Genomic DNA, 21225 nt, shown 5'->3' on the forward strand with positions numbered 1-21225 from the left:
ATTTTTAGCATAATATTGATCTATTTCTGGAGCCTTCAAGCTAGTACTCCCTGTCCATAAATTAACTACAAGATGCAAGACTAATGTCACCACTACCCAAACCCTAGTCATGTCTCTGAAACACCTTCTCATTAAATCTTCAAAAGTAGAAAATATTTCTTGAAATGGACCCTTTAAAAAAACCCAAAAAACAAACCCAAGCCACAAACACTCACACACATCTGCCTAAAACCACAAAATAACAAATAAATAAAAAACTTTGTTCACACTGTACTTAAACATATGGGACTCCCTCCCTCATACAAGAGAGACTTTGGGTTGAGGTCAATGACATGATTTCTCTTAGAGGCACTGGGAAATTGCAGCCCTGATTATTGCTCTGTAATATGATAGGCAAGTATGGCAAAATACTGAAATAAATACTTTATCACGTACTAGATATGCTCTTGCATGCTGGACATGAAATAATGATATGACTCATACACAAAATCTGGATTATCCTCTAGAGACAGATGCTGATCTCTTCTCTGTGGTGACCAGTGAGAGGACCCAAGGGAGTGGCCTAAAGCTGTTCCAGGGGAGCTTTAGGTCAGATATTACAAAAAAGTTCTTCACTTGAGCAGGCTCCCCAGGGAAGTGGTCACAGCAACAGCCTGACAGAGTTCAAGAAATGTTTGGAAAAATCTCTTGGGGTGGCCTGTGCAGAGCTGGGAGTTGGACTTGATGGTCCTTGCAGGTCCTATCCAACTCAGTGTATGCAGTGATTCTGCGATTCAACAATATATACTAGGACAGAAGTATTTAATTACTGATTCTTGATAAAGTGTTACTCTTAAATAAATTATATTTATGATTTAGTGTAGGGCTTTATTAAAAATGCAGATATAATACCTAAGATTTTTTTTTTAATTTTGGAAGGCAAGTTACTTTTTTAAAAAAAGAAAAAGAAGTGCACTCCAAGTAATTAAATTTTATTTGATCTCAGAGACTTTAACATTGTTCTAAGGCAAAATTTAAGAACCTTGTTTACGTAAAATGTCAGAATATTTTAAAACATACTGTGAGGTCTAAACACCTTAGAAGTCCCTAGAAATGGTCAAATTATCAGCCAAGGAGGAAGCTTGATTTGATGATTCCTGGACCTGAGTCTGTGTTTCTATATAACTTCAAAGTGTTCTTCTGCAGTTCGAAATAAAAACAACCTATGATACTTTGGTATTTAGTATTAACACTAAATCAGGGAAATATTCCAATATTATCTAGTGAAGAGGAGGAGTCACTTCTAACATTCTTATGGATTTAGCAGTCTCTAATGTATTTCAAGGAAAGAAAGTCCTGTCAATAAACCTTAACTGTTTCCCTTATTCAAAGACTACTGACCTGAAAAAGGATTTTATGAGAAGCCAAAAAGATTTAAAAGTTTCCATTTCCCTTGAATTTCGTCTAGAAAGGGTGTGAAAACAATCCTGTTCTCCTTCAGGTTGGGTGGATAATCAGTTGCTATTTAGACCTTAAGATGTGCACAGATGAGAGTTCAAGGCTTCAGTGGAGATCAGTTAGGGAAATTGCACATGAGGAGTCACAGAGTCAGTGTGGCAGGCAAGTGTCAGCAAGGGACAGGTACTTTAGTCTTCCTTCTTATTAATCTGTGCTGCCATTCCAGACCAAAAGGAAAAAAATCATGATTTTCAGAGGCTTCTAGTTTAATCAGTTTTTTCCAAAATTGTGTGTGAGAGAGAAGATATTTCATCTCTCTTTTTCAAGAGTTATTTACAGTCTCTCCCTGAAATTAGTATCAATCCCTAAACATGCTCCCTTGTGCAGAACTCAGATGAACTATTTATCTCATCATATGTGATCTAGGCATCCTCTAATCTCTGAGTTTCCCTTAGTCTTAAACTTCCAGAGCCTGTTATCTGTTATTAGGGACCACTCTAACACTGATAAGCTCTTCTCCTCTTTCCTCAGTTGAATCTTAACTTTTCTCACAAGATAGGAAGATTAAATTGAAACATCAAGTAGGCTGCTTAAGAAGATGAAGCCATTATGGCAAGGTGATTTCAGATCAAATTGGTGAAGTTCTCCATTAAAAAGTAATTAAAGAATGAACCTAGAATACTATTTATGCTGGAATGCACTTTCATCAATTCAATTTTTATATGTGCAGTTGGAAAATTAAAAAAGTTATCATATGAAGTTTCTTGAGAGCTGTAAATTGCTTTCATGTTCAGCTAAGGAGAAAGCAATCTGATGAATCTAATACATTTCAAAATATACACCAAAGAATGAATGAGACCAAAACCTAATTAAACAGAACAATAATCCTGAAAGGTAAGCTCGAGACAGGTATTTATATTTCCCCATTGAAAACATGCCCACCAGTTTCCTTCATCTGACTCTTTTGAGGTCTGTTCTGTTGCGTTTAGGCTCTTTACTTTTAGTTTTATCAGTAGTTCCCTTTTAGAACAGGGTTGCATACTTCAGGAGAAGGAAGCATAGAAAAGATGAGTTCGTCTTTTTCTTAGGACAGTAGCTCAACAGCTTAATGTTAAGCACCAGGAAACCATTCCCATCTAGCTAGGGAAATAAGATATGAGGTCTTCTATAGAGGATTCTAAAGAGGAATACTATCATCTTGTTGAGTTTTGATTTGTTGGCCAAGGTATATCTACAGCCTTAGGGTAACGGCCGAGTGGACAGACGCAGGTCAGAAAGCAGTCAGTGTTTTGACCTGCCTTAGGAACAACTACCTACCCAGCAGTGTAGAGGCAGAAAACTTAATCAGAATGCATACAAAAAGCTGAGCCATCTAGAACTATTACTACTATTTTTCCTATGACACTTGCACGCAGTAAGAAACAAAAGTGATCTAATAATACTCTACATTTTCAATGTCTTAAAATGACTTCATAGTTAAATAACTGTGAATAAACTTCCACAGCAGCTACTCTGAATAATTATGGAGTATGATGATCCTTAAATAAAGTAAGACTCCAACCTCTGCTTTCCTTATACTTAAATCTCTTAATCTTTAATATAAATATCTTCTCCACTAAAAACACAGGATCACTGCATCAGCAGTTGTCAGGGGAAATTGTAGCACCCAGAAAGCCAAACAAGTCATTCACTGAAGGGCAAGCCAATGAATTGGGCTGTGGCACTTAAACAGTGTTAAAATTAGCAGAGCCAGAAGTGTGTTTGTATACTTTTGTTAGATGATACTACAAGTCACAGTATGTAAAAAGCTGACAAAGGGAGAAAAGATGAAAGCAAAAAGCTAGGATATAACTAATGATAATAAAACTCTTGGCAAGTCAAATTACTGAGAGTCTCATATCAAAAGCAACTTCGACAATAATGGGATTCCAGAGTCCATAAAATTAGTCATGATTCAAAGATAAAAACATCAACAATTTGCATAAAAGCTTTCCTTAAAAGATTTAGCACTGTGTACAAAATGAAGAGAAAAAGCACTACCATAACAGCAACACTTTAATATAGGTATCCATTATCTAATGCTTATATAATGGAAGCCAAATTGAGCTCATTATTATCAGTGCTATTATGCTGAATACTAAATTAACTCATCATAGAAACACACTTGCTTAAAAAACTATTACCACAACATCAGTGACAAGGAAAAAAAATTGCATGCAAACTTCCTGAGATGACTAATTTGATTTCAGTGTTAACTTCTAATGCATTATTAATCAATAGTTCATTATACTTTAGGATAACATTTAGTTTATTTGTGGTTTATTTGTATACATTTCATTTCTGTAATCTTTTACTGTATTGCACTTTATTCCTATGTAAACAATGCTGGTTGCTCTGATACAGATTTACAGTAAATGCAAGTATGATAGATTTCTGTGTAATTCGAATTAGTTCTGTTTTCCAAAACCAGGAGAGGTACAAAAAGGGAGATGCAACTCAATGTAAACAATAGGTTGAAGCTACAAGAAAAGACTGAAAATTTTACATTTTTAAATGGCTTGCATAAATTTATTGTTAAAAGACATACAAAAATGGTAGAATAGGAGATGTTTTAATGTAATAGAATCATGAATATGAAGCTCCAAGGTTACTTGGAGTCTAAAAGTCTTGTGAATTTTTTTTTGGTATCAAAATAAAATGCAATATTTATGTGATGGAACATTAATACTCCTTCTTTCAGGACTAAATAAACCATGACTAGTATTAAAAGTGGTGTTTCAGAGTAATTTCAAAACTCCAATATGATTTTGTGGTAATAGAGTTAATGAGCAACAGAATAAAGGAAGATATGGTTCCTGGAAGGCAGAAGTCCTCTTACCTTTATGACCATTTTAGCACTTAAAAAAGTTACTAAAGAGCTCCTTTTACCCAGTGTTTCAGGAAAAAGAAAAAAAAAAGACTATTATTTTTATTTACTTTTCTTTAATATTTTCATTTGTATTCACATTACAAATTCAACTATAAAAATCACATAGTGTAAAAGTTAGTTGAAAATTAGAAGTGAATTGAAAAATATTTTCAGAGATAATTTCAAAATATTGAAGTCATTCTTCTAAAATGAGTTTTGTAACAAATATTTTGGAAACAAAATTGAAAACTAGTTCTCCTGCCATGAAGATATTGGGTACGATATAATCTTTCTCTGATGACATCCTATTTACAAAGGAAGTTCAGTAATCATTTGGCTTCCTAGTAATACTGAGAGAGTACAGGAAAGCTTTACAAAGGCTGAAGCTGGCTGCAAAAGGAAAGTAAAGAGATAATTCTGAGGAAATTTTATTTCCCTGTTATTAAATGGTACAGTGTCATTAACTTATAGGATGATTCACACAATGGTAATTCATTTCATCCTTGTATTGAAGGCTTGAGATATTCTCAAAAGTAAATGAGCCAAATAAAGAATTGCTATGTGATAATATGTATACAGATTTTGAAGAAATTTCTTGATAAGTTTTTCAAATTTCAGTGTCATCTTTCTTTTTGTGCAGTGGTCCTTTGTCATGAGAGAACTCTTCAAATCTGAGAGGCTGTTTCCATGGGGTAATTAAATAATATGTATACAAATCCTCTTATATTCTTTACAGTGGCATAGGCATAATTTTCATGTGGTACACACATGGACAGAAATTCCAAAACCTTAAACCAAAAAACTTTTCATTTAATGGAAAACTTGGAAAAGATCTTCTCAGGTAAACTTGAAAACCATTTTAAATACTCAAATATTTATTTTAGTGATACAAACAAAAAATCAGAAGCATGCTGACCAGCCTGAGATGAAATATTTTATTTCATTCTCTGTTTACTTTTTCTGTTTGCTTAACTTTTTTTTTTTTTTGAGAGGAAATATTCAACAAAAAGGCTTTATGAAAGGAAAAAAACCAAACTATTAGGGAAATATTTTGAAGGTATTGAAATGTGAATAGCTTCAATTAAAATTCATCAAAAAAAATAAGACTGCCAATGTGTAAAGTTTAAAGATTGAATTCACTAAAATAGCGATTGTCTTATTTACACATTTCTAATTAGCAAAATAGCTATATATTTATTTTTCTTAAGAGACTTTGATTCTTTCTTTTTTCTTCCCACTTGTTTGGGTAACAATGGAGGGATTATCAAAAGAGGTAAAATGTTATATTTTGTGAGTTTTGGTTTCTTATCTCTTAATGAAAAAAATTATCTTCTTTTAAAACCAAAGCATAAAGTCATAGTTACAACACAGTAGTCTTCATTGTTAAACCTTTCCTTGATTTTCTGCACTAGAACAAGGAAGACCTGGCCAAAATCTCAACATTTTCATGGCACCTTTAAGGCCCTATTCCAGTAGTTTGCCAATATGTCAAGTACAACTTACATCAATATTTTGAATGGAAGATGTTATTTCTATACGGTGACTACTGGCTGGAATAACTGAGACATTACTGAAGCAATTTTTTGAAGCATTGTTTTTCCAGTCAAAAAAGATCCTCTTGCAACAGCTACATTTATGTGTAGGGAAGAGTTACAGTTTAAAACAGGTTGAAAGAATAGTGTCATGTATCCAGATAATTTGTCATTGTAATGATCTCTATTTTGCAGTCAAGATACACAGTTAAAAGCATAAAAGATTGTTGGATTTGGCCTATGGATCCAGCATTTCCAGGTCCCTTTGCAGAGCTCTCCTAAGTGACAGGGAATTTTCAATACTTGATCTTAAATTGGATTCCACTTTTCTTAACTTGTCCAAAGGGTACAGTCACAAACCTAGTAAATGAGAGACAGAGATAAACCCTTGCAGAGAGTATTTCATCAGTTTAAGAAAGCTATTAAGCTTTTAGATAGTGTCCAAAGGAGGGCAGTGAAGGTGGTGAAGAGCCTCGAGGGGAAGCTGTAAGCGAAGCAGCTGAGGTCACTTGGTCTGCTCAGCCTGGAGGAGACTGAGGGAGACCTCACTGCAGTTACAGCTTCCTTGTGAGGGGAAAAGGAGGGGCAGGCACTGAGCTCTGCTCTGGGGTCACCGGGACAGAAGCTGAGGAATGGCCTGAACCTGTGCCAGAATAGGTTTAGGTTGGATATTAGAAAAAGGTTCTTCCCCCAGAGGGTGGCTGGGCACTGGAACAGGCTCCCCAGGGAAGGAGTCAGCAGCAGCCTGACAGAGCTCCAGAAGCGTTTGGATAACGCTTTGCAGGTACATGATGTGGCTCTTGGGGATGCTGCTGTGCAAAGCCAGGAGTTGGACATGATGATCCTTGTGTGTACCTTCCAACTCAGCTTATTCTGTGATTCTGTTTATCATGTTTATCTTTCATGCCTTTAATAGGTGAAGATAAATTGCTATTTGAAGGGATTTCTATTTCACCAGGCCACTAGTTGACTTAATTTCTCATTTCTGATCAGATAGATCCCATCTCTGATTTTGGAATCTAAGACGTATTATTTTCAAGTATTTTAATTGATTAAATTAATTTTCTGAATATGAGTTTTTATATTTGGACCCAAACCTATGACCACTGCAATCTATAAAGTGTCCTGGCTAAAATCATTATAGTAACCTCCACTCCCTATATTTAGTTAGGATGGTCATTGATCACATGTTGATCTTTTTTGTCCTCCCACATTCTATATAGCTACAACGGTTCAGAAACAACCTCACATTTTTTTTAATGTTAAAGCAACCACCAGATGGCGACCTTACAATTGCGTAAATAAAATGCAAACCAAATTGAATGTGGATTGATTTGGTCGAGCTTATATTTAGTGGGTATTATTATTTTTTTTTAAATAAAACAAAAACCAGGGCCTCAACTGTGCATCACCTGTCTCCGGGTATTTTAATTGGCTGCAGGCTTTATTAGAGTCTATTCTTCATAGTGAATTTTTAGAGAATTTTGTTAAACTGAATTCCTTAAATTCTTCACTTTTCCTTTCTCCAGGGTAATACATTTTAGTTGTCTACTTATTATTAAATCTCTAATTACTGAAACACAAAACCCTAGCATGGGGACTCCCACAGAGTATGCAGTGCTGCATTTTTCAATGAAATTATGGTCAGCATGTCATTGCTTCCCATTTTGTATAGCAGCAAAGCCTTTTTAAAGACTTTTCAGTTTGCATAGCCAGGCTCACAAATTGATCTGTCTGTCAAACTGATGCAGGTGCCAGACTGATGCGAGTGCCAGACACATACTAAGAGCCTTTTCCAAAGTCTGAAGCCTCAGCTGGTAGGCTTTCTACTGCTTAGACTAAGCTTTGGGCCAATCCCCTTTTTTTCTCCTTCAGCCTCTGTCTGATATATATCTAGGATAGATCTGATGTAGAAAGCAATTTCCTGTTAAAACTATGTCCACAGAATACGCTATTCTCCATCAATTTAAAATGGCAAAGTCAGGTATTTAAAAATAATTTTTGGCAATATATTCTTTCGCCCTGAAAAGCAGTGTTGGATTGTTCGATATTTGATCATGTTAATTGAAAAGAATAAAACGAGTAGGAGTTTGCAGACCAGACAGACCCACTATGATATTCAAGAAGATAGTAGAACAAATTGGTAAACAATCAATTTTTAAAAACCTAGAGGAAAACATGTGATTTTGGAGAAATAGCCAACTGGATTTGTCAAAAAGAAATCAGGTCAAACCAGCCAAATTTCCTTTCCTGAAAGGATAACCTCTCTAGATGAGGCAGAAGACAAAAGAGGTGGGAAATTTTGATGCTGGAATGAAAAGTTCCACTTAGCATTTATGCAAACAAAAGCTGGGATGAAATTACCATATAGGTACAAAACCTGTTAAAAATCATACTCAGAGATTAATTAGAGTTCATGGTCTCACCAGATAGTCTGTGTTGAAGTGTGTCAGCACTTTCATCACTAGCTTGTATGATGAAAAAACCCATAATTACCTCCGTTGGTTAGAGCATGATGCTACTAACTCCAAGGTTGTGGATTCAACGTGGGCCACTCATTTAAGAGCTGTACTTGATGATCCTTGTGGGTCCCCTCCCACTCAGACTTTTCTGTGGTTCACAGTGATTCTGTGAAAAGTTCACGTGGGCTACTGACACTCAGGATGGGAGAGCTGACACACTACTAAGAGGAGGACTGGAATTCAGAGTAATCTTGGTAGACCAGAGAAATCACACAAAATCAAGAAAATGGAGTTCAGTCAGAGGATAACAAAGTATTGCTCTTAGAAAAAGGAAAGCAGATGCATTTAAGTTGCATAAAAGATGGGAAATAAGTAGCTGGAAATGGGAAATTATTCTGGAAGGATAAATTACTTCTGCAACACACTTAGGGAGACTCACTCACTGTGGGGCAATGGAACTGATACATACAAATCATTATTTTGCTTTATTTGACAGTGATAAGTTTTCACAGAGTGTTTCAACCGCCTTTGACAGTAATGCTTTTGGGTACAGAATAACTGGGGTCAGTCCTGAGGAAAATAATTGTGAGGACAAGTTATTTATAAAATATGACTGACAGAAAGGTTGAAATAACCGATTTTTTGGGTTGCAGAAGACTTCAGAGACATAAAAGTTCTTCAGTAACAAATAAAAAGTTTCTGTAAAGACAACAGTACTTTCTATGCCACTAGATAGGGCAAGAAACAAAGATCGTAGTTTGCAGAAAGGTTTTCTCACTATAAGGGTAGTTAAATGTACCAACCAGTTAATGAGCAGGCTTGTAAAGTCTTTTCTTGGAAGTATATAAAACCAAATTCAATAAACTTAGCAGGGAGAGGTTATTCAAAGAAGCCTTAAGAAAAAAATAATGGATGGGTTTATTCAAACTTTTGAAAAAGTTAAATAGCTATTTCTACCACTGTATTCATCAGTTGTAAAATCCTTAGAGAAGATCATCCAACACTCTCTTTAAATGGTTCCATTCCCTATTGTTCTTAATGAAATTCAGTTAAGGTGCAGTGCTCTCTTTCAAAATTCTGATTGTTTCCAGAGAGAAAAGGCAGTGGACATCTTTCTTAAGAACAAATTGAAAACAATGGGGGGCAGATAACCATTTCACCATAATCACCTAGAAGCTGGCAAGCTGTGAAAGAAGACAGTACTGTGTGGAATATTTTGCAGTATTCATCAGTCCTGTGAAAGGACCAACTTCAGGAATGAGATTATGAGAGGAAAAATTCTTTTATCCTACGTGACATGAAGACAGGTTGTACGAACGAATCCTACAAAAGAGTTTCAACCAAGGAACATGGAAATCTTTACTCTACTTTCATTCTAAGGATAATTGAAGATGAAGGAACAGTATTATCTAAGCCCAAGTAATTTATGTTAAATATTTTAAATTTATCCATGAAAGCTTATTTTCCAGTTTTCAGAAAAAATGAAGAATATAGCTTTGTTACAAAAGAAGATCATTAAATGTTTACTTTGCCTCTAAAATTCTTTACTCTGGAACAGCAAGCAGTAGTGCCACAGCAAGTATTAATATAGTAGTATCTGTAACAGAGGAAAAAATATTTTTTGATTGTACCTTCCAGTGAAGTCAAGATGGAAAAAAAAAGAACCTAGAATAATGAAAAAAATATCAAGAATATGTAGAAATAGAAATGGTATAGATAACAATTTTATATTTTCATTGTGGGCCACACTGTAGGAGAGAGACTTGCCCAGTCTTGACATTTTAAATTCATAGCACTTCAAGTTCATTTTGTGATGACAAAGAGTGAAAACAATATAATGCTGCATAGGTCATAACTGAATCAGTTACTTCATTATGAGTAATGTTGTATCAAACTGGCAAACCTGATATAGAATGAAGATTACAGAGTAAGCAATGCGGTGAAATATCTTTCACATACCCTTACTGTCCTTCAACCGTATGTACACATCTTGATCATGTCCAAGGGAAGCCACTAAAGAGCAAGCAGGGCTCTTATTTCCTCTTGAAAAATTTCCTCATTTCCTCTTGCCTATTTTTTGCTATAACTTTTTAATACATTTATTATTAAAGAAAAAATAATCATAAATTTTTTAAATGCATCAAATTGTTGAGCATTAAAATCACAGACATACCTTTGATGTTTTTACTTACATTCTTAGGAAGGCGAACACAGAGAAGTATCATGAAGTCCCAGACAGCCACTTGCTCACTCCCCCACCAACAGGACTGGGGAGAGAACTGAAATGTTGAGATAAAGACAGTTTAATAGGGAAAGTAGAAGACATGCACACAAGCAAAGCAAAACAAAGAATTCATTCACTACTTCCCACAGACAAGCAGGTCATCAGTCATCTCCAATACAACAGGTCTCCATCTTGGATAATTGTTACTTGGGAAAACAAATTCCATATTTCCAAACATCCCTCCACCTCTTCCTCCTTTTCCCCACTTTATGCACAGAGCATAATGTCATATAATCTGGAATGTCCCTTTGATCATTTGGGGTCACCTGTCCTGGCTGAGTTTCCTCCCAACCTCCCATGCACCCCCAGCTTCCTCCCCAGTCTGGCAGTACAAATAACAGAAAGGGCCTTGGATCTGTGTAAGCCCTGATCAGCAGTGACAAAAACATCTATATTATTATCACTGTGTCCAATGCAAATCCAAACCCAGCCCCATGCTAGTCACTGTGAAGAAAATTACCCTATCCCAACCAAAACCAGTGCAAGTGGGTATCAGTGGAGGAATTCAAAAGCCATAGGCTGAAAACTTCATATTAATTTGAAAAAAGACTTATACAATGTGAATGTCCTATTGCATATGTTTTGGTTTTGAAACATTCACTACTTACTAATTTTACACAATTTATGTTACATCCATATAGCTGGTAATTTTCAGTTATGACTAATAAGTACAAGACTCAAAAGATTATCTGCAATTTTATAAGGATACCTTTTTTCCCAATCATTTTACCCTCTGCAGCAGTGTTATGGAAAGAGAGGTAGACTGAGGCTACCAGCCCTTCCTGAACCAATGATCCCAGAATCTCTGGAGGAATTTGTGAATTTGAAGGTAAACTTTCTGTCTTTTAGAGAGGATATAGAATCTTTAAACAGTTGAATAGATTTTCCTCCATGCATTGAGTAACACTAAATCTTTTTAGATCTATTTCATCTTCATTGTTCCCCTGCCATTTGAATTGCTGGCCCAGAAACATATAATTCAAACAGAATTCAACTGAGAAGTGCAGTATAAATAATATTCTCACCATACAGAAAAGTATTATATAGGTAATATTTTAACCAAACTAGAAGAGCTCTGACTGTGCACTAACTCCTATTTTGTTCTGCAGTGTTAACACTGGGGATTATAGTTAGATTGCAGCTGGAAGGAATGGAATCTGGAACTTCCAGATTTCTATTCCAAATAGAAAAGGTTTGCTATTTAGTTTGACCATTGCTAACACATACATTTGAAAAAAAATTAGTAGCAAAAAATACAAACATGGTAATTTGAAGTCTGGTTTAAATCTTCTTAATATTTTTCTTTCCTACAATTATAAAATAAAATTTTTCATTCCAGTGGATTTGTCAAATGCCCAATTAAGGGCATTTTGTGAGAAAACAGAAACATCTCATGTACTGTATCATAAAAAGGAAAGAGTATTAAATGGTTTTCTTTGATAAACTCTTAGGCCAAACTGTGCTTCTAATCTGGTCACCTAGAGGCATTTCAGAGCTGTGTGAAGCACTTCTCATTCTGAAAGCAGATGATTTTTCTGACAGGCAGATAATGCAAAATTGGACTGTGTCATAAGAGGAGGGAAGCTTGAATTGACTTGCTCAGCACCTATGTATTATCCAGTATAGTCAGAATATAGTTATAAAAACACGGTAGGAATTATCACATTGAAAATTCAAAGAAACAAGCACATATTTTAAAAAGTCTAGAGCTTCTCCTCTGTAGTTGCTCTAATCTTACTTTGGTTAATTTCAGTTTTTTAAATGATGATTACTACCTTTAAATTTTTCTAATGTATTTTGAATACTGATAATTTTAATTTGAGATATTTGGACAGCTTGAGAATCTTCTGATGAAACTGAGATATAATCCTCATTGAGTTATATTGTCCTCCTTCCCAGAACCCTTCCCCAGACAAATTTGTTTTGTTTTGGTTTTGCTTTGTGTTGAGTGCAGAACACAATGAGAAATTGATTGTTATACTCCTGGCTACTGCTATCCCATGGGTTTTTAAAGTTGTAACTGTAATATACTGTCCCTTTTTTCAGAAGAAGGCACTATAGGTGACTTGCTTTCATCTGTGAATGTTTGTCTATCCATCTTTTTTCTTTTCTTTCTGGTTAAAACTACCTCCAGCTAATGTGTCATTCAGGATTGTGGTGGTTCCTTTTTATAGATAAGTTTTTCCTGCCCTGAATGGAAGTTTCTCTCATGCTATAGAAATTAGTCATCATGTAGAGCTTGTTCTTCTAGACCTTTCTGGAAGTGGGCTGGAGGGCTTCAGGAGGCTTTGGTGAGCTTCTACCCCACTCCAGATTGACCTCTGGTTGATAGTCCAGGCTCAGTTCTCAACCTCATTACTGCTTGCCCTGTGCTGCCTGGTGCTTATTCCCAGAAGCCAGAACAAGGACTTTTGTCCCCAAAAAGACTCCCCTGCCTCCATGTGGCCCCCTTCTCCAGGCACAGCTTATCCTTTTGTCCCAGCCTGTTCTTACCAGCAGTCCTTGGTTATTTGCTACAGGTGTTTGAGACTTACATATTAGCCCCTTATCTTCTGTGCTTCTACATCTGGACAAACCAAATGTTTTTTGTATCGTAGCTAAACTGAAAGAGATTAATCTGTGTAGGTCAAAGAAAGAAACATCACTTTGGGTTTTTTTTAATATACAGATTGTGAGATTCTATTACTTTTTAATCTTGTAAACTTTAAATTTCTTTTTGACATAGTTATTCTACTTGTTACCATATTAGTTATTCTCTTAGTCAGAAAAAGTAATAAGTCAGTGAAAGCAAGGACTGTTGCTCTACTTAATTACATTAAACTATAGTCAAGATTTTATATATCTAATATCACAAAGTGGAATGAATAGGGAAATATTTGTTAAAACAAAAATGTTTACAGTATTGGGAACTTTCTTTTAGCATAAATATATTCTGAAGTATGCTGTACTCTCCCGATTACCTAAGTTTTCCAGCATTTTTAAATTCTAGGCCACAAAGGTAATCCTATTATTATTGTGATATGCAATTAAACTCTAATGTTACTTGGACTGCATATTTTTCTGCATTTCATACTAACCAAATTATTTTTACTCATTAATTACTTGCTAATTATTTTAATTCTAAGGAAAGCATACTATTTATTGAATAAGGTGTAATACTTTGTAAAAAACATCAGAAAGTCCAGCCTTCAATTTTTCAGTAAAGCACTGTTGCTGTCCTTGTGTAGATGCCTTTAAAATATCCATGCAACACTGGTTCAAAATTGCCCTTCAGGGTGATTATCATAACTGTAATTTTGTAATAAGTCATAGTCTTAAAATAGGCAGGATTGCAAGATGGGTTCAAAATGAGCAAATATCACAAATCTAATTCCTGGATTCTCCTGGCTATGCTATTTAGTAGTGATTCCAGATAGTTTGTACTTTACAGCAAACACTTTCTATTAAGAAATTTGTCAGTTAATTTGATTATACTATTGTTGCTCAAGTTGAATGAAGCCCATGGTCCAGGGAAAGTCCACTTAAATAATTTAAACTTTTTAATTAAAAGAAATATTTTGTGTTAAAAACTGTGTATTGAGATTAAAAATGGACATTAGAGTGAATAAAAAATGTTTCATTTACAAAGCCTAAAACAGAATTTCATACTTATGAAAGGTACTAGGAATCTGCCCTAAGTGACACTATCCATCAACAGTTGGGTGATACAGGTGTGAAATATTCTCAATTTACTGTTCACATAAACTCCTCCACAATCTCATTCCTAGATAATGGAAATTAACAGAAATTTTGTTAGTGTAAGCATGAGAGGATATTTCTGTACCATAGTTCTTCTTACAGTTAAGTTCTTAGTTCAGATTTTGTGCTACCTTCTATGCCATGTTTTTTTCATTTTTTACCTGTTGAAAACAAACTATCCATCCTTGAAGGAAACAAATCTCTCAAGCCTACAGGGATAGCAGCATGTTCTACTATACAGTTCTACTATAAATCAAGTTTTTCCACCAAGAACTAACTCCTGAAAAAAGTGCAAATTTCTATTCCCTGAAAAAAAAAAAAAAGAAAAATGCCCCTATAATATGCAGCATTCTGTATGGGAAATGTCATTAAATACAATATCCAGTGTTAAACCAAATGAGTCTGATAGTCCCCCACTTAATCAGTAACTTATGAAATTAGAATTCTTGTTGCAGAAGCCTTACCCATGAAATACGGAGGTTCTGGTGTTGTATACAAATTGAGAAATCTCCAGAGTTTTTGATACTCATTTAACACCTAATTTGTATGAAACTGAAAGGTCATAAGTTCCCAGCTTCTCATGAGCACAGTGAAGTACACAAGAAGGGGTCATTTTCATTGAATACAGAAGTGAGTTTACCTCAAAAATATTTTACATTTATGAATTCCGTGTGGTTTTGTTCCAAGTTTGGGTACTATATGCCTCATATTTTGAAGTAACTTCCTTACAATTTAGGTCAACTTTATTTTTATTTCTTATACTTAACTTTTCATTACATTTCTGCAAACTCAAAGACCTAGCAATTATTTCAATGAATAAAATGCTTCATAATCAAGACATTCTGTTTCGAATGTAACAGTAGTTTGGGCTCTTTATTTCACAATTTCCACTATTACCTTTGTTGTCAATAGCAAAGTTACCTGTATAAAGAGCAATATTGTATCATTTGATACAAATAATCATGAAATAATTATAACCATAATAACTGATGAAAATGAGTTATTTTCTGTCTAAAGGTAAATGAAAGTCCTATAATTTCAGCTGAATTAATGAATTAATAAGTAAAGTATGAAGGGGCTGTCTCCCAAAAATATATGAAAAGAAAAAAAGAATAGTTCGTAAATCATGTATTTCTGATTAAATCATTGAAAATAACTGAAAGCCATAAAATAAGAAGGTGAAAAATTCAAGCTGTTCATGACAGTACTAGATCTAACAAATGAGATACAAGATTTTAGCAGAAAGATCCACAGAATTTCTTGAGTAGCTCTTTTTAATTTTAGCCTCAGTGGTTTCCTCTATGATAGCTTTTCATACAGTGCTTTGTAATATAATGACTGCTGTTGATAAAGTAACCAACTTACATAATTAAAGAAGCATGCAAAGCATGAAATTTTTAATACATTCTGTAAACAAACATATCCTGTGAGAGTGACAAGTAGTCATTGACTTATGCAGATTTGAATCATTCTCTGCTGAGAAGGAAGTTGTTCCAAGGATCCTGAGAGAAAGGAATTGTACCAAGGCAGACATGAGAAATAATTATTTTTATTTAAATTCCTAGATTTTTCATTGTATAGCTAAGAAAGTTTTCTTGAACTGAAGAATCAAATTAATCTGTGCTTTAGAAGTATTAAATCTTTAATAAAATACAGAAATTTTTGCAAGCAGAACAGACTGGGAACCTGAAAGCCCAAAATTTGTTACTCTTCTGTTTTTACTCTTACTCTAGCATTATGAAGATAGTTAATACAATCAGTGTAAGATTTGATGTTTTGCTGTTTTGCCTGTCTGTGTGAGCGATCCAGAGAAAGAATTAGTAAATCCTTGATCCTACATTTTTTTGTTCGAATTTAGTCATAATATTAGTTTAATGGTTGAACTCAATGATCTTAGAGGATTTTTGACAAAAAATACTGAGACTCAATTATTTCTGTTAAACTTGTTTTACTTTTTCATTTATTAATAAGACTAAGATCTCTAAAGAATAGAAGTGAATGTTCTTGGTCAACATGACCATTTTTGCTACCTAAATTTTTGAGAAATATTTGCAAAGAAAAAATATGCAAATCCTTTCTATGCAAAAGTATTAAGGGTTCCCATAACCCATTCTCTGAGAAGTCGTAGATGTTTCACTCCATCATCACCCAATCAATGCTTATTCTTTTCAATTGTGTATCTTTATGTACTCTGACATCACAACTACAGTTTCCTATTGCAGAAATACCAAATATTCCAGTGTACAAATAATGCTCTCTCTTTGTTGCCTGGTTTAAAGAAACAACTTAATTTTAAAAAATTCATGAAAATGCTGTACCAAAGCATCCAACATACATGTTCTCAGCTATCCCCTTGGGGATATCCACTGAGTATAAAACAAGCTTTAAAAAACTAATCATAGAATTATGTAATTTTAAGAATACCCATCTTCTGAAGGTGAAGAAGTTCTTCAGATTAAATGTATTTGTATATTTTTACTCTGTACTTTTTTCTTTTTATACACCTACAAATCATTGATGCATAAGCATCTGAGAGACCAGTCACTCTTACTTTCAGGTTTATGTTGAACAAATGTCAGTGGGTGACAACCAAAGTTTTACTGGTGCCATAATGTAATTGACCAGTACTGTAAATTGCTGAAATTCCAATAGCCTCTGTGGTGGGCACTTTATCATTCTGACACATTTTCCTCCAACACATGGGGACCAGTAGTGGTACGTCCAAACCTATTTTTCACTGTAAGCCACTAAACTACTGACCAGTAAAAACCTGACCTATACATTTAATATCCAATAAGAATTAATGAACCAGGTGAGTCATACATTTACTACATGGCTTGTTGGGACAGCCATTTTAGCAGTTGCAGAGTTCACATAAAACCATTCAAACAGCAATTTTTTCCCAATGAAAATGTTTAGGTGAGACTTTTTCACAGGGAAAGCTGTAGTGTATATCTGCATGTTAATATATCTACATATAGGTATATATTCTGCTCAAAAAGGACATCTACTGAAACTCTGAAATTAGTATGGCTCTGAAAATATCTTTTTGATGAAGTCATAAGGATATGTTAGGAGAAATGAAGTAATCAATGTTTAATATAAGAATGCCTGTGTAATTGTCAGGGATTATGTCTATAGGCCAGATAAACAAGGAAATTTCAACCTGGCTGTAGCTACTTAATATTGTCTAATGCAATTCAGTAAAGCCATTGTCTTATTTAAAATAACAAGAGACCAGTTTAGTGAGCTATATTGGCATGGTGCATGGAATCTTTCTCTAAAAGTCTAACTGTAGTGATTGGGAAAACATAGCTATTATAATATTGTAGAAATAATCTGTCAATAAAATTGAACTTCAGCATGTGAAATGTGTACATCATGTAATCATTGTGTACATAAACTTGCAAATGAGCAAGTGCAAATAAAACAGTTGAAATACCAACAAAAACACTCACGTAAAGACTAGTGATTAAAACTCCACTTATCTGCACCCTAGTATTAGTTAATGATTACAGTTCCATTCTACTTATGCACCTAAAGTACTCTATAAAAGACTACTAAAGTACCTCCATATTGTGCATCTAAAGTACTTAAAGTAAATTAGAAATAACTTAATAAAGTTTTAGAATTAGCTAAGCTTTAAGAATTCAAAGAATTCAAATTTCAATCTTTTCCCTTTTCTCAGTACCCAGAAGTGTAACATTGTTAGTTCTCCATATTTTTAAAACTGGATATACATTAGCAAGCAGTATGATGCAACAAATTCTTTTACTCTCAGGTGAGAAGGGTACTTTGGTGCATGAACTGCAGAATGGTTGGGCAGAAGCAAGATAATTGACAGTCAAACTATCATGATCACAGCTTGTCCCTGCGATGGCTCTAAGCTGCTTCAGAAACAGAATGTTTCATTGTCATAAAACTTTCACTTGACCAGATTTATGTGTCTACATCAGAATGAAGCTGTGAAAGCACCAGAGAAAACATCAGATTTGTAGGGAATCATCTTAATAGTTCATTATAAATTATTTGTTTAACATCTTCTATGAAACTGCTTTAAGACCCTTGAAATTTTTTTGCAAAGAGAAGATACCTTCAACATATATGAGCTTACAGAATGGTAAATTTCTACATTCAACACAATAAACAAAAAAAAAAGGTATAAATATATTAGTGGGTTTGGATCTCTCAAACCTACAGGACAATCTACACTGCGATTAAAGCCTTAATTAATGAGCTCATTAAGAAGCATAATGAACAAACTTGGCAAGCAAGGGCTCAATCCTCTTTTCTGCCAGACCAGCCTGTCACATTAATTCCCTTATTATCCATTTAAGGCATAAGATTTCATTATTTATAACCTGCAAGTTAATATCATGCACCTATGAACAAAAGAGATTTTTCTTTTTGTTAGCTGATGCTGAGGGTCCTCCTTCTTCTCCCTCCATCTCATTGTGAGTGTCCCCTGTATCTCATTTGGAAGCAGGAAAGACTCAGTGATCCATCTGCCATTAGATCTACTTCTAAAGTTTTTTTGAGTAAACCAGTTTTACACCCTGCAGCTTGAAGGTTTGATCTAGACCATTTCCATACCTTAGTGAATTCTGAGGAAACGGGGAAGAAAAAAACCAAAAAATGATAGTGGCTGCAGGAGACATCAATTTTCATGTCACCATGAATGCATAACAGCCCTTCAGCTTCTCCTGGCCATCTTTCCTACCTACCTGGTGCTCTTGACTTGACCTAGTGCTGCAGCTTCTAGCACCCATCAGGCCTTTGCATGAGCTGGGTTAGCCAAAATCGAAGCAGCAGTTGAGTGAACAGTCAGCTTGGTGCAATAAAATACTTGAAGAAATACTTTAATAGATGTAAAACTATTCTTTTAACCTTTTAACTATACATGAAATGCAATTCAAGGTGAAAAGGGTATATGACATTAAGCAGCACAGATATCCATTCTCCTTGCAGCTATCAGTAAGATATATGAATTTCCTTTTGCAGTAGGCTGATAGCAGTTACAGACACCAAGTATTTTTATGTCCATTATTCTGCATAATTCTCTGTCCATTTTGTAACAATATTGAACTTATGACACTTCTATTAGAAATCAAAGATCACAGTAAACAACTTTGATACTGTCTTGCTGCATAATACAGCAGTCAGACATCTGTGATCTGAAAAACTAGCTTGACATATACCACATAGATTCTTTAAAATAGACCTTTCTATATTTTCACAATGTAAATAAATATGCCAGCCTTCAGGTACCTTGATAGCAGAAGAAATTATATCAGCTGGAGGCAATCTAAAGAAGAGCAAGGGAAAAAGATTATTGGATGGAAAAGTTGCTTTATTTAAAAAGATTTAAATTTTTGTATACAATTCCTCTGACTCTTTCTTTCATCTAGATGATTTCACTAATCTAATTTGTAACATGTCATCTCAAACACCCGTATCAACACAACTGACAGGATAGTCAATTGCTTTGGGAGGAACAAGGGAAGCAGATAGGAAACAGAGAGACTGTAAAACTCTTAAACTAGTTTGCAATATAGAATTTTACCTATGGTAGAAGTCAATCAAATTTATCTCATGAATCACAGAATCACAGAATTGCTAGGGATGGAAGGGACCTCTGGAGATCACGTAGTACAACCCTGCTGCCAAGGCAGGTTCACCTAGAGCAAAATTACACAGGAGCTTGTCCAGGTGAGTTTTGAACATCTGGCAGCATATTCTTAAGTAAAAAAAAAATTGTGAAGGTCCCATTTAAGTGATTCTAAAACAATTTATAGAAAAGTCTGAGTTCTACCAAGGCTCCACATACCCCTGAAGCAGAATGTGGAAGATAAGCTTGCTGAGAACACTTATCTGCAAATGAGTGGATCATAGTTGGGTTCTGGTGTAAGAGAACTGATCTTGCAGTAGGAGCCAACATATAGCTGAAGCCTCAGAGACAAGGCTGTAGCTTCAGGAGACAACTGAATGCACAGAGGTGGGAAAAAACATGGTGTAGGACCTGGTCACAGACCCTTAGCTCAGATGATAGAAGTACTCTGCAAGAAGATGTGGAGGAGTTTCAGTGGAGAGCAATGTTTTCAGTAGTGCTGTGCTTAGCTAGGGTCATGGGTTTTATGTCATAGTAGGTGGGAAAATGACAGAGGTTATAAAATAAGAGAGCCATCAACATGTTTATGTGCCCATCATTATAGGTGGAGGAACCATTTCTGCCTCTATTATTGCTAGTGTCATCAGTGGGGCTTAAATGAATTCAACTCATTCTCACATGGTATTCCTAGAGAGGAAGCCTACATTAAGGATGATAAAATTGCTCCAAATACCTGTCTTTTTTATACAACATGCTTCTTAGAAATTTAGTATCTTTCTATATAGTTTTAGTATCTTTCTATATAGTTAGAAACTAACTCTCAAAAGGCATAATTCAATTCTCTGTTACGAATTGAGGCTGTTCTTTACTTTTACTTTATGATTACTGCTTTAATTTTTCTCTTCCCTTTCTGCAACATATATCTGTATTTTCAGTGCTTTAGTGGTGAAAATGAAACTTCCAAAAGAAAGTTCTATTTTCCCTATTCTGAGGCCTGTTTCCAGAAGGATATTAAGAATGCTGTTCTCATGGGAAAATACACTTTTATCATTGTGTAAGTGATGCCTTTGAAAATCCAGAGATTATTCTGCAAGTTTTAACATATGCAGAAGTTACATATCATACTGCTTCAGATAGAAAAAAAAGAATGTTGATGGTAGATTTTTTTTAGCTCTCAGTTCCCAAGGGAGTTTTTAAAATGTATCTGCCAAATCTTAAAAGATTTTGCTTTAGGAAATTAGAACAGCCCTGCATTT

At 34.7% G+C, this 21225-nt stretch overlaps 1 long non-coding RNA gene across 1 annotated transcript in view; it reads left to right on the plus strand.

Moving 5' to 3' along the window:
• Positions 1–21225, plus strand: part of LOC139589997 (uncharacterized) — a 144557-nt gene that overhangs the window by 103770 nt on the left and 19562 nt on the right. The gene's annotated exons all lie outside the window — the stretch shown is intronic.

The sequence above is a fragment of the Agelaius tricolor genome, unplaced genomic scaffold, assembly GCF_023055355.1.
Source record: "Agelaius tricolor isolate 1412-34295 unplaced genomic scaffold, bAgeTri1.0.p SCAF_5, whole genome shotgun sequence".
Taxonomy (NCBI): Eukaryota; Metazoa; Chordata; class Aves; order Passeriformes; family Icteridae; genus Agelaius; species Agelaius tricolor.